We start from the raw sequence: 13,667 nt of genomic DNA on the forward strand, positions 1-13,667 counted from the left end.
CCTGCTTGCTGGGAAACTTCCACGATTTCAAATTAAAGCTGTGTGCACACACTGGGCTGAGTGCACAGCTGGACAGACTGGAACATCTGGCCCAGTGAAACTGAGCTATTAGTTTAAGGTTTATTAATTAGTGTCACAAATAGGCTAACATTAACACTGCAATGAAGTTACTGTGAAAATTCCTTAGTTGCCACTCTGCAGAATTCTCTTGCCCCCAGCCTCAGCCCACCCAACCCCCAGAACCCTTCAAGGACCCTTCACTCTGCAGCCTGACGGTAGCAGCAGAGGGGCAAATGGCAACTGGGCTTCCCTCCCCGAGCTCCCACAGGGCCCAATGTGTCAGACCAGGGTGTCAATGGCAGGGTGACGGGGGAGGGGGCAGTTGGCACTGCCAAGGTGCATGGCCAGAAGCAGACTGAGTGGGGGGATCTAAGAGGGAAGGAGAAGTGGGGGTCAGGTCACCCTCATGCCTTTGTGGGGGGGGGGGGGGGGGAGGGGGGGTTACCCGTTATGTGTGGGTGGGGGAGAGGAAGGACACTCCTCTTGGGTAAGGGATTGATAGTGCTCCCCTGGCCAGTGTGGGCCACCGTTTATATTTTTGTGGGAAGGAGGAGCTGTGTCCGAGCACGGAGATCAGGGTGCCATTTAAAAATGGCGGCCCTGTCTCAGAATAATTCCCTTCCCGAAAGGGGCATTAGTGAACCAGCATTTTAGATTTTTTCAGCAATGAGACTAGTTTTATATTCCAGATTTATTCGTGGATTTATATTCCGTCAGCCACCGTGCTGAGATTTGAACCCAGGTCTCCAGAGCGTTCGCCCGGGCCTCTGAATCACTAGCACAGTCACACTAGCACTACACCACCATCTCCCCCCAGACCTCAGGAAGACACCACAAAATTGGGAAGGAGATCCGTCAACGTACGCCTAAACTTCTCCTCAGTCGCTGGTTAAAAATATCCGCTCTTTCTAGCTCCTTACTCCTGGGGAATTGATGACTCATGCTGAGAGTTTGGTAGGGGAATGGGATCTAGTAACTCGCTAAAAATGGACATCCTTTATTGAAAAGCTGAGTTGAGCCTGCAGCAACTGCCTGCCTGACTACGAAGCTGGTAAAAATAACTGGTGCTAATGCTGATCTCAAAATGTACACAATGATTCAGCCATTAGCCAGCCTTGTTCTGCAACCTGTATGAAAATAGAAAAAAAATAGACAGCTAGCAGCATTTCACTTGTTCTTATGAATTAGCTCAGCAATATCAAAGTATCTTACAGTGCAGACGGAGGCCATTCAGCCCATCTGCACTGTATCTCTGACAGAGCATCTTACCCAGACTCAATCCCCATGCATTTACCCCACTAATCCCCCTACACATACTGAGACACCAAGGGACAATTTAGCACGGCCAATCCACTTAACCTGTACATCTTTGGAGTGTGGGAGGAAACCGGAGCACCCGGAGGAAATGCATGCAGACACTGGGAGAATGTGCAAACTCCACACAGACAGTCACTCGAGGCTAGAATTGAACCCGAGTCACTGTGAGGCAGTGGTTCCAACCGCTGTGCCAAACATAACAGGAATAGAACATAGAACACTACAGCACAAACAGGCCATTCAGCCCATAAGTTGCGCTGATCATATCCATACCTACCAGGCCACAGAACTATCTGTAACTCCCAATCCCATTAAATCCCATATACTCATCCAGAAGTCTTTTAAAAGACCCCGGCGAGTTCGCCTCTACCACCACCAACGGCAGCTGATTCCACTCATTCACCACCCTCTGAGTGAAAAACTTACCCCTAACATCTCCTCTGTACTTGCTCCCCAGCACCTTAAACCTGTGTCCTCTCGTAGCGACCATTTCAGCCCTGGGAAATAGCCTCCGAGAATCCACCCTATCTGTATCTCTCAACATTTTATAAACCTCTATCAGGTCGCCTCTCATCTTTCGTTTCTCCAGGGAGAAGAGACCTAGCTCCCTCAACCTATCTTCATAAGGCATGCCTCCCAATCCAGGCAACATCCTTGTAAATCTCCTCTGCACCCTCTCAGTAGCTTCTACATCCTTCCTGTAGTGAGGCGACCAGAACTGCGCACAGTACTCCAAGTGGGGTCTGACAAGGGTCTTATAAAGTATGGAGTAGGGCTGGGAAAAGTTTTCTTTCCTATTCCTTAAATCTGAGGCAAATTATTACACCCGGTAGTTTTGGAGGGTAATTTAGAGTTGGTACATTTTTTACATCCATTTGGTTAACTGGGCAGCAACTCCTGCATTTCTTATTATTTGAAATAATTTTCCTTCTAATGTTCATTCATGCATTCGAGCAGGGTGCTGCCCCTGGCACATGTAAGCTTTGTGAAAATGATGCATTTTTATCTCTCTGCAATATTAGTAATAAAATGGAGTCATACTCTACATGGGGCTCTGGAGGGCATTCGGATTAAAAGAGATAGTTCCTGACTTGTATTCAGTTTGTTTTTGCATTGTGCAACCAACCAACATCACGTCACGACCACGAGGAGAACCTGCAGGCAGCCTGTGAATTTAAACTAACATCACAAGCCGACAAATTCCAGAGCCAGAGCAATCAAACTGAAAATAAGCAGTCCTACCGTTGAATTTGAGAAATTCCCCTACACCACCCCCCACCACCCCTCCAATCCCCCCCACCCCCCATCACCGCCCATCCTCCCCACCCCCCATCACCGCCCATCCTCCCCAACACCCCCACCACCACCCATCCTCCCCAACACCCCCACCACCACCCATCCTCCCCAACACCCCCACCACCACCCATCCTCCCCAACACCCCCACCACCACCCATCCTCCCCAACACCCCCACCACCACCCATCCTCCCCAACACCCCCACCACCACCCATCCTCCCCAACACCCCCACCACCACCCATCCTCCCCAACACCCCCACCACCACCCATCCTCCCCAACACCCCCACCACCACCCATCCTCCCCAACACCCCCACCACCACCCATCCTCCCCGCCACCACCCATCCTCCCCGCCACCACCCATCCTCCCAACCCCCCCCACCACCACCCATCCTCCCTGCCACCACCCATCCTCCCAACCCCCCCCACCCCCCCCACCACCACCCATCCTCCCCAACACCCCCACCACCACCCATCCTCCCCACCCCCCCACCACCACCCATCCTCCCCACCCCCCCACCACCACCCATCCTCCCCAACACCCCCACCACCACCCATCCTCCCAACACCCCCACCACCACCCATCCTCCCAACACCCCCACCACCACCCATCCTCCCCAACACCCCCACCACCACCCATCCTCCCCGCCACCACCCATCCTCCCAACCCCCCCCACCACCACCCATCCTCCCCAACCTCCGCCACCACCCATCCTCCCCAACACCCCCACCACCACCCATCCTCCCCAACACCCCCACCACCACCCATCCTCCCCAACACCCCCACCACCACCCATCCTCCCCAACACCCCCACCACCACCCATCCTCCCCAACACCCCACCACCACCCATCCTCCCCAACACCCCCACCACCACCCATCCTCCCCAACCCCCCCACCACCACCCACCCTCTCCACCCCCCCAACAACCACCCACCCTCTCCACCCCCCCACCACCACCCATCCTCCCAACACCCCCACCACCACCCATCCTCCCCAACCCCCTTTTCCCAAAGGTAGGGGAGTCTAAAACTCGAGGACATAGGTTTAAGGTGAGAGGGGAGAGATATAAAAATGTCCAGAGGGACAGTTCTTTCACACAGAGGGTGGTGAGTGTCTGGAACAAGCTGCCAGAGGTCATTGTAGAGGCAGGTACAGTGCTGTATTTTAAAAAGCATTTAGATAGTTATGTGGGTACAGAGGGATATGGGCCAAATGCGGGCAATTGGGATTAGTTTAGGGATTTAAAAGAAAGGATGGCATGGACAAGTTGGGCCGAAGGGCCTGTTTCCATACTGCAAATGTCTATGACTCTATAGTGTAAGGAACTCTTGCCTTGTAAAGCCATAGAGATATAGCACTGCCATATCTGCTGTTAGCACTGCTGCCTCACAGCGCCAGGGACCCAGGTTCGATTCACGGCTCGGGCCACTGTCTGTGTGGAGTTTGCATGTTCTCCCTGTGTCTGCGTGGATTTCCTCCGGGTGCTCCGATTTCCTCCCACAGTCCAAAGATGTGCAGGTTAAGTGGATTGGCCATGCTAAATTGCCCATAGTGCCGGGGCGGGGCGGGGGTTAGTGGGGTAAACGTGTGGCATTGTGAGGATAGGGGCCTGGGTGGGATTGTGGCCAGTGCAGACTTGAAGGGCCAAATGGCCTCCTTTTTCACTAGGATTCTATTCTATGATACAGCACAGAAACAGGCTCTTCGGCCCAACTTGGCCAGGGGTGGGATTTTCCAGCCACACTTGCCCCAAGGCTGGAAATTCTTGGATGAGGTCAACACGCCTTTTCATGGTCTGGCCCCACTGGCTATGATTCCCGTGGAAGGCAGGACGAGAAAATCCCATCCCAGGTTTCTTGAACGGACCTAGTCCCATTTGCCTGCTTTTGGCCAATTTCTCTAACCTTTTCCATCCATGAACCTGTCCAAATGCCTTTTGACTGTTGTAATTGTACCTGCCTCTACCTCTGGCAGCTCATTCCATATACGCACCACCCTCTGTGTGAAAGGGTTGCCCCTCAGGTCCCTTTTAAATCTTTCCCCTCTCACCGTAAACCTAGGCTGTCTAGTTTTGGACTCCACTACCCTCCTGAAAAGACCTTGACTTATCTATGCCCCGATGACTTTATAGACTTCTATAAAGTCACCACTCATCCTCCTACGCTCCAGGGAAAAAAGTCCCAGCCCGTCCGGCCTCTCCTGACAGAAGCAGGGAATGGTGTTGATTGACATGGAAGGATGAAATGATTCACCTTTCTCAGAAGACTAAGTAAATTTGGCTTGTCCGCTACGACTCTCACCAACAGGTGCGCCATAGGAAGCATTCTGTCTGGTTGTAACACAGCTTGGAGTCACTCCTGCTCTGTCCAAGACCGCAAAGAACTACAAAATGTTGTGACTGTAGCCCAATTCACACTTGCTGTTGCCTCGGCAAAGCAGCCAACATAATCAAGGATCCATGCCCCTCAGGCATTCTCTTTTCCACCTTCTTCCCTCGGGAAAAACGATACAAAAATCCGAGATCATGTGCCAGCCGGCTCAAGAACCTACATGTGACTCCAGAGCCACAGCAATGTGGTTGACTCTCAACTGCCCTCCAAGGGTAACTGGGGATGGGCAATAAATGCTGGCCCACCCAGCGACGCCCATGTCCCACAAATGAATAAAACAAAAAAATCCTTGCACAACAGTGTCAATGATTCCAAGCTGTAGTAAGATGTATGATGTAAAGACACTGCCCCTTAGAATGTTTAGATACTCTGTAAATAATAAACCTGATCAGGCCACAATATACAACACTTCAATCTTCTTTTCTTGGCTTCTCCTCAGTTTATTTAGGGCTATCACAACGCTAGCTCATTACTCTTCTCCATCTCCTCCTTCCAATCGTCCATTCTTCTTCCAATCCCCTTTCTATCTCTCGCCTCTGCATTTGGTTTCTTCTCCTTCTTTCAGACAGTCTGCAATCTCTATAACCACCTCTCCCTCTCCACAATACATTATTCCCATTTTGGTCTCTACTCCCCTACTTTCTTCGATGCTCCCATGATCTTCACTGACCCCCCTGCCCCCACCCCCCTGAGATGCTGCTTTCTGGTTTTGTCCTTTCTCCTTACTCTGCATCCACATCTCACTCGTATCCAATCGTTGTTCCCCCTTCCGAATGTTGCCCAAATTTCCACATGATATAACGAGGCCAGTCTGGTAGATTCTTCCCTTCAGTTTCTGTGATACTTTTTAACAGTTTGCTACACTTTTTCCAATTACTCCAACCAGAGCTAATCTGTTGGTTCATTTCAATTCCCATCTTCTTCCACCCTGGAAACTGTTCACTTTCTCCAAGTCCTCCTGCACCATCTGTACATCTTCACTCTGATTCCCATTCGCAGGCTCAAACTTGCAGTCCACACTTTGGGTCTTTGAGCTGCTAGTTGTTGCCCAAACCTTTGTGTTTTAGCCTCTGTCGCGAATGAAGGCACAAAATCAACTTTAAATACTTAAACACAATTTCCTTTATTCTGTAGCTACTTAAACAACAGTAAATACTTGCAAAGCATCAACCAAATACTCACTATCTGTTACTTTACTGGCTTAATGTTGATTTCCACTTGCAATTAAAACTTGACCAGGATTTTGTTGCCACATGGAATCAGTTCTTTGTTCTTTTCTCTTTCCAGATGTTGTCTCTTTTTATGAGCTTGGTTCTGGGGTTCTACACACTGCTTTCTTGACCAAGTTCTTTGTGTTAGCAGAGTTAAAACTCCAAAAGTTCCTTGGTAATTAGCCAATGAATTAATTAGGACCCCAATTGCATCATTTGATTAGGCCAATCAAACTATAATATCATTGGTCACTTAAGGCCTTATCGTCTAAGTACATATTGTTTACATCCCAGCTAAGGAGCACTGGCCCCAAGAGTCTGTTCACAACTCATCCCAGCCAAGGACAAGCAGTTGAATCTTACACCTTCTGTCCTTTGACAAATTGCAGGTCACTGGCCACAAGAAAAGTCCCAGCATAGTGAAACAAACAATTTTAACCAAAAAACTCAGGTTTGCTTGGATCTTTCAGCATATTAAAAGTTAAACCTCCATTGGGTTTTTGATAAGAGAGGGGATTAAGGGTTATGGGGAGAGGGCGGGAATGTGGAACTGAGCCACGACAGATCAGCCATGATCTTATTGAATGGCGGGGCAGGCTCGAAGGGCTAGATGGCCTACTCCTGCTCCTATTTCTTATGTTCTTATGTTCTTACTCAGACACATGGTGTTCATACTGTGATGATACTGTGCCTTTAAGAAGTGTATTCTAATCATGTTTCTCTGCAGGATGTTTTGAGCAGTCCCTGGCATTTTGTCAGAGCCATGTTGTTTGCAGCTGGTGTCCTCTATTGTCACTGAAGCAGTATAATTGACATCATGGTTGTTTTAATGTGAACGAATGTAGTGTTCTGTTGTTTTAGTGATCCCCAGGGAAGGCAGAGTAGGTTGGGATAATTGACAGGTCAGGTCATGTGACCGGGAACCACCTTGTTTTCACAGAGAATTCCAGCTTGGTTTCTCTGATGCTGTTTGGATTTGTGACAGAGAGCACTGTCTCTTGTTTTCCTCTCTCTGGAGTTGGAGATTCTGTTGTCTGGGTGTTGCTGTTTTGAAAGCTGCAGAGAGAGAGAGAGAGAGAGAGTGAGGTATCCTTTCCTGTCTTTGAAGCCTGAATACTGGAAGGTTTACTTGTCTGTGTTGCTACCTTGAGGATATATCTTTCTCTGAAAACTGCTGCTTGGATTTCCATCCATACTTTTCTGTTTGTTACCTGCAGTAAGTGTCTCATTTCCCTCCGCAGTAGTATACAAAAGTTTGTTAAAAGTTGTCAAAAGTTTGGGAGGCTCGGTGGCACAGTGGTTAGCACTGCTACCTCACAGAACCAGGGACCTGGGTTCAATTCCCCGCTTGAGTCACTGTCTGTGTGGAGTCTGCACATTCTCCCCGTGTGTGCGTGGGTTTCCTTCGGGAGCTCCGGTTTCCTCCCACAGTCCAAAGATGCGCACATCAGGTTGATTGGCCATGCTAAATTGCCCCTTACTGTCCCAGGATGGGTAGGATAGAGGGATTCACTGGGTAAATGTGTGGGGTTACAGATTAGGGCCAGGGTGGGATTGTTGTCAAGGCAGACTTGATGGGCCGAATGGCTTCCTTCTGCACTGTCGGGATTCTATGATTCTATGAGCTGCCTGTTGCAATATGGTTGTCATCACATTGCTGTCTCCACAAGTCAGATCAATACCCAAGTTGAAATCTATTCCTCCAATAGATAATTTAGGAATAATTCCCACGGTGACAATTCAACTTACAGAATTACTTCTTAAATTAACTTTAGATAAAGAAACAGGTTCCATTAATATCCATTATTAATACTTTTGCTTTCATGAAACTCCCTGGAATACAATTGTTATTATCAACTACTATCAATGATTGATCTGCTCCTGTATCTCTCAAAATGTTAATTTGTTCATTTATTTTGTTAGACGAGGGAAAGCTTCCTTCTTTTAAACAAAATATCCAGAACCTCCAATAGCTTGACTTCCTTCAACAATATTCAAATAACTTGCAAAGCTATCTTGAGACCTCTCTTCCATTCTCACTAATTCTGAAGAAGTATATTTAACCTGCACCAAAGCTACAGTTTTAACAACCATTTCTTTTTCAGATATTTCCTTTCCTACGGTCTTCGTTTTAATCTCCAACAAGCTGATCTAAGACGTCCCACTTTGTTACAATACAAAGACTTAAGCCTCCAAACGTCATGTCCACCTGCAATGCCTTCCTTCGTGATCTGAGGTAAAATTTCCTGACTCTTCCCAACTGTTCCTAAGAGGGAATGTTATTGAAAGTTACAGGATACTGTGAGGCCTGGGCAGAATGGATGTAGAGAGGTTGTTTCCACCAGTAGGAAAAACTAGAACCAGAGGGCACAGCCTCAGGCTAAAGGGACGAACATTTAAAACAGAGATGGGGAGGAATTTCTTCAGCCAGAGAGTGGTGAATCTGTGGAATTCTTTGCCACAGAAGGCTATGGAGGCCAGGTCTTTGAGTGTCTCTAAGACAGAGATAGACAGGTTCTTGATTAAAAAGGGGATTGGGGTTATGGGGATGAAAAAAATCAGCCAGGATTGAATGGCAGAGCAGATTTGATGGGCCAAGTGGCCTAATTCTGCTCTTATGTCTTCTGGTCTTATGGCTCCATCTGTTTTCTTTTCTCCTTCTCACTTTTTATTCTTTTCTTTAAAAGAATTATGGAAAAAATGGTTTTTGATTTATTATTGTCACATGTGTTAGTATATAATGAAAAGTATTGTTTCTTAGCGCTATGCAGATAAAGCATACCATTCATAGTGTACATAGGAGAGAAGGAAAGGAAAGAGTGCAGAATGTAGTGTTACAGCCATAACTAGGGTATAGAGAAAGATCAACTTAATGCAAGGCAGGTCCATTCAAAGGTCTGATGGCAGCAGGGAAGAAGCTGTTCTTGAGTCGGTTGTTACATGTCCTCACACTTTTGTATCTTTCTTTGGTTCTATGGACCAATTTATAATCATCAGCCAATTCTGCTGCCTTTCTGGCAGTTTTAAATTTTTGTTCCTCAACATGTGTCCTGATAACCAAAGGAAACGAATCTTCAAATTATTCAAAAATAATCATCTCTATAAGGGCGTCTTATGTTTTCTCTAACTTTAACATTCATATCCGATGATCAAAATTATCTTACTTCGTACTCTCAAGTACAATATGAGTTTGTTCTGCCTCTGTCTCAGAAGTCTGTAACATTTACTTTTTTAAATCAAACATGGAGGAAGAGTCACATGACTGCTAAATTATTAACGGATTATAATACAATATTTCTTTACACACAGATTTTAAGATTAACATGGATGACAAAGTCCATTTGAAGCTACAATAGTCTGAAACACTAGATCAGATACAAGAAACAATAGATCAGAAACACTGTGCACCACACTTTATAAAGGACGTGAATGGTTTGGAAGTGGTACAGAAGAGAAATTTACTAAAATTCCTCCGTGGGTGAGAAAATACAGTTACACAGAAAAGCTGAGATGGTGCTTCATAGAACAAAGAAGCCTAAGAGGAGATTTGATTGCGGTGTTTAAAATCGTCAGGGGTTTAGGTGGAGTAAATTGGTGCAGACTCGATGGGCTGAATGGTCCCTTTCTGCACAGCAGGGGTTCTATGATTTTAAGTGCTTTAAGGCAGAGAAATTGTTTCCATTGCTGAAAGGTTGATAGCTACAGGACACAGATCTAAAATAAATGACAAAAGAACTGGGAGTGAGGCGAGGAACAACATTCTTAGGCAATGAGTGGTTATGATTTAGAAGGCATTGCTTGATAGGCTAATTGATAGGCTAAAGGGGAATTTCACAGTAACTTCATTGCAGTGTTAATGTAAAACCTACTTGTGATTAATAAATAAACTTTAACTTTGATGAACACAGATTCAATGGTGATTGGAAATACTGGAAGACGGAATATGGAGATATAGCAAGAGATAGGACAAACCAGGTTGCTCTTTGAAAGAGCTAGCAAGACACAATGGGCTGAATTACCTCCCTCCGTGCTGTAATATTTCATCATTCTGTGAAGTTGGATGCTCAAATTACTCATTGGCTGCAATTTGAGTGCCCTGGTAGTTTTTTATTCATTCTTGCAACATGGGCATCACTGTCTGGGCCAGCATTTATTGCCCATCCCTAGCTGCCTCAGGACAGTTGAGAGTCAACCACATTGCTGTGGCTCTGGAGTCACATGTAGGCCGGACGGGTAAATACGGCACATTTCCTTCCCTAAAGGACATTAGTGAACTTGGTGGATTTTTCCAACAATCGACAATGGTTTCACGGTCATCAGTAGATTTTTAGTTGCAGATTTTTTTATATTGAATTCAAATCCCACCACTGCCATGGTGGGATTCGAACCCGAGGTTGTTGGCGGGGGATAGAGAGAGTTCCTTAAGTGGTTAATGTCATTGGAAGGAACATACGATGCAAGAAACAAATATTCTGATCCCCAAAGAATAAAACATTTCCTGGGGCCTCCACCAGGAACACGTTGCAACTTCATTATAAGATGCATTCTTTAAACTGAATTAGATCAAGAGTTTAATCCTAACTGAATTTGTAACAGAAAATGGGAAGATTAAGTGAGAACTTGCCTGTTTGATCTTAATGTGATGAGGCAGGTGGTGGGAGAGATAACGTGAGAGTCCATTTGTGCAAGTGCAGCTTGCCTTAGTTGTGAGGGCTGGATTTAATCAGTGGCAGCCATTGAACTTCCTTTTGTACTCGGCACTGAAGACTGACACATATAATCAGGAACATTGTAGATGTGAGAACATTGTTCAGTACAATTCCATGTCAACTTAAAATTGTGTGAAAACTCTTGGGATTGGGTGGAGGGAACTGTTACATATTGTTGTATTATCTGCAAGGAGCTAGGAATTAATTAGCTCGGAACTAACTGATATGCATAAGTGTTCCGGGGGCCACTTTCCACAGCTGTACTAGAGACTCAAGTGATATTTAACAAAATCAATTTAAATGGATCTTTCTTTTATACATGGCAGCATAGCATGTATTAAACATAAAGAGTTCTCATCTCCCCAAGTCTGATTATTGCTACTGTGATGGCGCTGGTTATAAAATGTGTCAATATGGCTTCATTGTCTTTAAAGTTTATTTATTAGTCACAAGTAAGGCTTACATTAACACTGCAATGAAGTCACTGTGAAACTCCCCTAGTCGCCACAGTCTGGTGCCTGTTTGGGTCAATGCACCTAACCATCTTTCAGAATGTGGGAGGAAACCGGAGCACCCGGAGGAAACCCACACAGACACGGGGAGAACATGCAAACTCCACACAGACAGTGACCCAAGCCAGGAATCAAATCCAGGTCCCTCGCACTGTGAAGCAGCAGTGCTAACCACTGTGCCACTGTGCTGTCTTCTGTATGTTAACAGCAAGACTTTATTAACTGCTTGTAATGCCATGTCAGTGAGACATAAAGTTAAATCAAAACTGGGCATCTCAAAACTTTATTCCTTTTTTACATTTTTAAAATGGATTTGTACATGAATCATAAGATTGGCCATCTGTTTTAGAAGCTTCAAATGGAGATTACAAGAAAGAAAGTGTTCCTCTCTCACCTTTGTGTAAAATCGTACCCTACTGTAAGGCTGTATTATCACAAAAACTAGAGGACTAACTGACAAATTGACTCTCCACTGCCAACCGCTCCCCCCCACCCCCCAGCCCCCACCACCCAGACAAAGACAAAGACAAAGACATCAAAACTCATTATCCCCAAATAGTTGTTAATAGCCACCATTTTATTCCAAAGGGAAATAATGCATTTTGGAATTTTGCATTTTGAAATAATGCATTTTGGCCAGAAGCACGGAAGCTGCTTGCAAGGCTGCAATTAACCCGTTAATGGGCCACATCACATGCGTCTAGCCTTTAATATTACAATTCGGGTCTTATCACTCATTCTGCTGATTTAACACCAACTGGAAGAAATTTCAGCAGATTTCTTAGCTGACCAAGCAGCTGGCCACACTATTTCTTAACTCTTTGAAGCTTGTTTGGTTTTTGAAATCTCTGATCATCACCATCTAAGCACAGGAACTCCATCGTGATGCATCACCATTTATTTCAAGCATTTTTATGTTACTGTCTCCAACCAGAACTGCATCTGGACCAAACTCGGATATGCAGGAAACACTCTCTGATCTTTAACTTCTCATTCTCCAGAAATTATGTGAACTTATATTCATTATTAAAGTTTAAAGTTTATTTATTGGAGTCGCAAGTGGACTTACATTAACGCTGCAATGAAGTTACTATAAAAAAAATCCCCCGGTCGCCACACCCTGGTGCCTGTTTGGGTACACCAAGGGAGAATTTAGCATGGCCAATGCATCTAACCAGCACATCTTTTGGACTGTGGGAGGAAACTGGAGCACCCAGAGGAAACCTATGCAGACACTGTGAGAATGTGCAGACTCCGCACAGTGACCCAAGCCAGGAATTGAACCTAGGTTTCTAGTGCTGTGAGGCAGCAGTGCTAACCACTGTGCCACTGTGCTGCCATTTCTATTGTTCTTTTATTGTTGCTTTCCATGGTTATAAAAATGCCCCCTTATCTAACCTCCCTCTCCCTGACCTTACTATATATGTGTTTGTGTGAAGTTGTGTAAAATAGCCTTGGGTCTGAATGTGAAATAAACTAACCTTCTGAGTTAATCATAAAGAGATTTTGCTGTGTGTTATCTATAAAATTGAATGGCACAAACTGACGGTTTGGGGAAACATGCCACAGTCTATTTTAAAAATAATTCAAAAATCTCTGCTTACAGACAGATGAGGGGAAGGGATAAATTAAATTAATTTAGTGCTGATTTGGAAAATTGACACAGTGTAGTGCCAGAAGTAAAACTGACTGAATTGGATGAAAATGACATGTTGACTGACACAGCGACGTATGTACAGCTACAGCCCACAGTGAATTGGAAAGCTGATGATGGCCTAAGGCATTTGCAAAGCTTTAGCAGAAGTGGAGAGTAGCCTAAAAGGCACCAGCAATGAAGAGAGAGAGAGAGAGAGAGCCAGCCATCCTCGTGTAGGCAGGAGATGTGGGATTACATTTATTTAACAGCTGGGAGCTTTCCGAGGAAGTCAGCAAAATCTTAGGTGTAATTTTGAAAAGATCCAGCACTTAGCTCATTTTTGTTTATTTCCCTTGGGGTTTGAGAGTAGGGTTGTGATTGGATTGATTGACGGAGGCAGTATTGTGTTAATGGGCAAATCGAAACCTGCAGGGAAAAATCAAGAACAGTTTCTGCATGGTTTTGAAAGAAGCAATGTAACTCGTTGATTTTTATAAATGAACGATGCAGCAACAGTGATCCCCGATGCTGTG

At 45.5% G+C, this 13,667-nt stretch overlaps 1 long non-coding RNA gene across 1 annotated transcript in view; it reads left to right on the forward strand.

Moving 5' to 3' along the window:
* LOC145357546 (uncharacterized) overlaps window positions 1-13,667 on the forward strand; it is a 115,930-nt gene that overhangs the window by 71,459 nt on the left and 30,804 nt on the right. The window contains exon 2 of the long non-coding RNA XR_013889312.1: window positions 8,383-8,513. This is a non-coding gene — a long non-coding RNA (uncharacterized LOC145357546). The remainder of the gene's footprint in view (window positions 1-8,382; window positions 8,514-13,667) is intronic.

The sequence above is a fragment of the Carcharhinus amblyrhynchos genome, chromosome 23 (genome assembly GCF_965287045.1).
Source record: "Carcharhinus amblyrhynchos chromosome 23, sCarAmb.v2.hapA, whole genome shotgun sequence".
Lineage (NCBI taxonomy): Eukaryota > Metazoa > Chordata > Chondrichthyes > Carcharhiniformes > Carcharhinidae > Carcharhinus > Carcharhinus amblyrhynchos.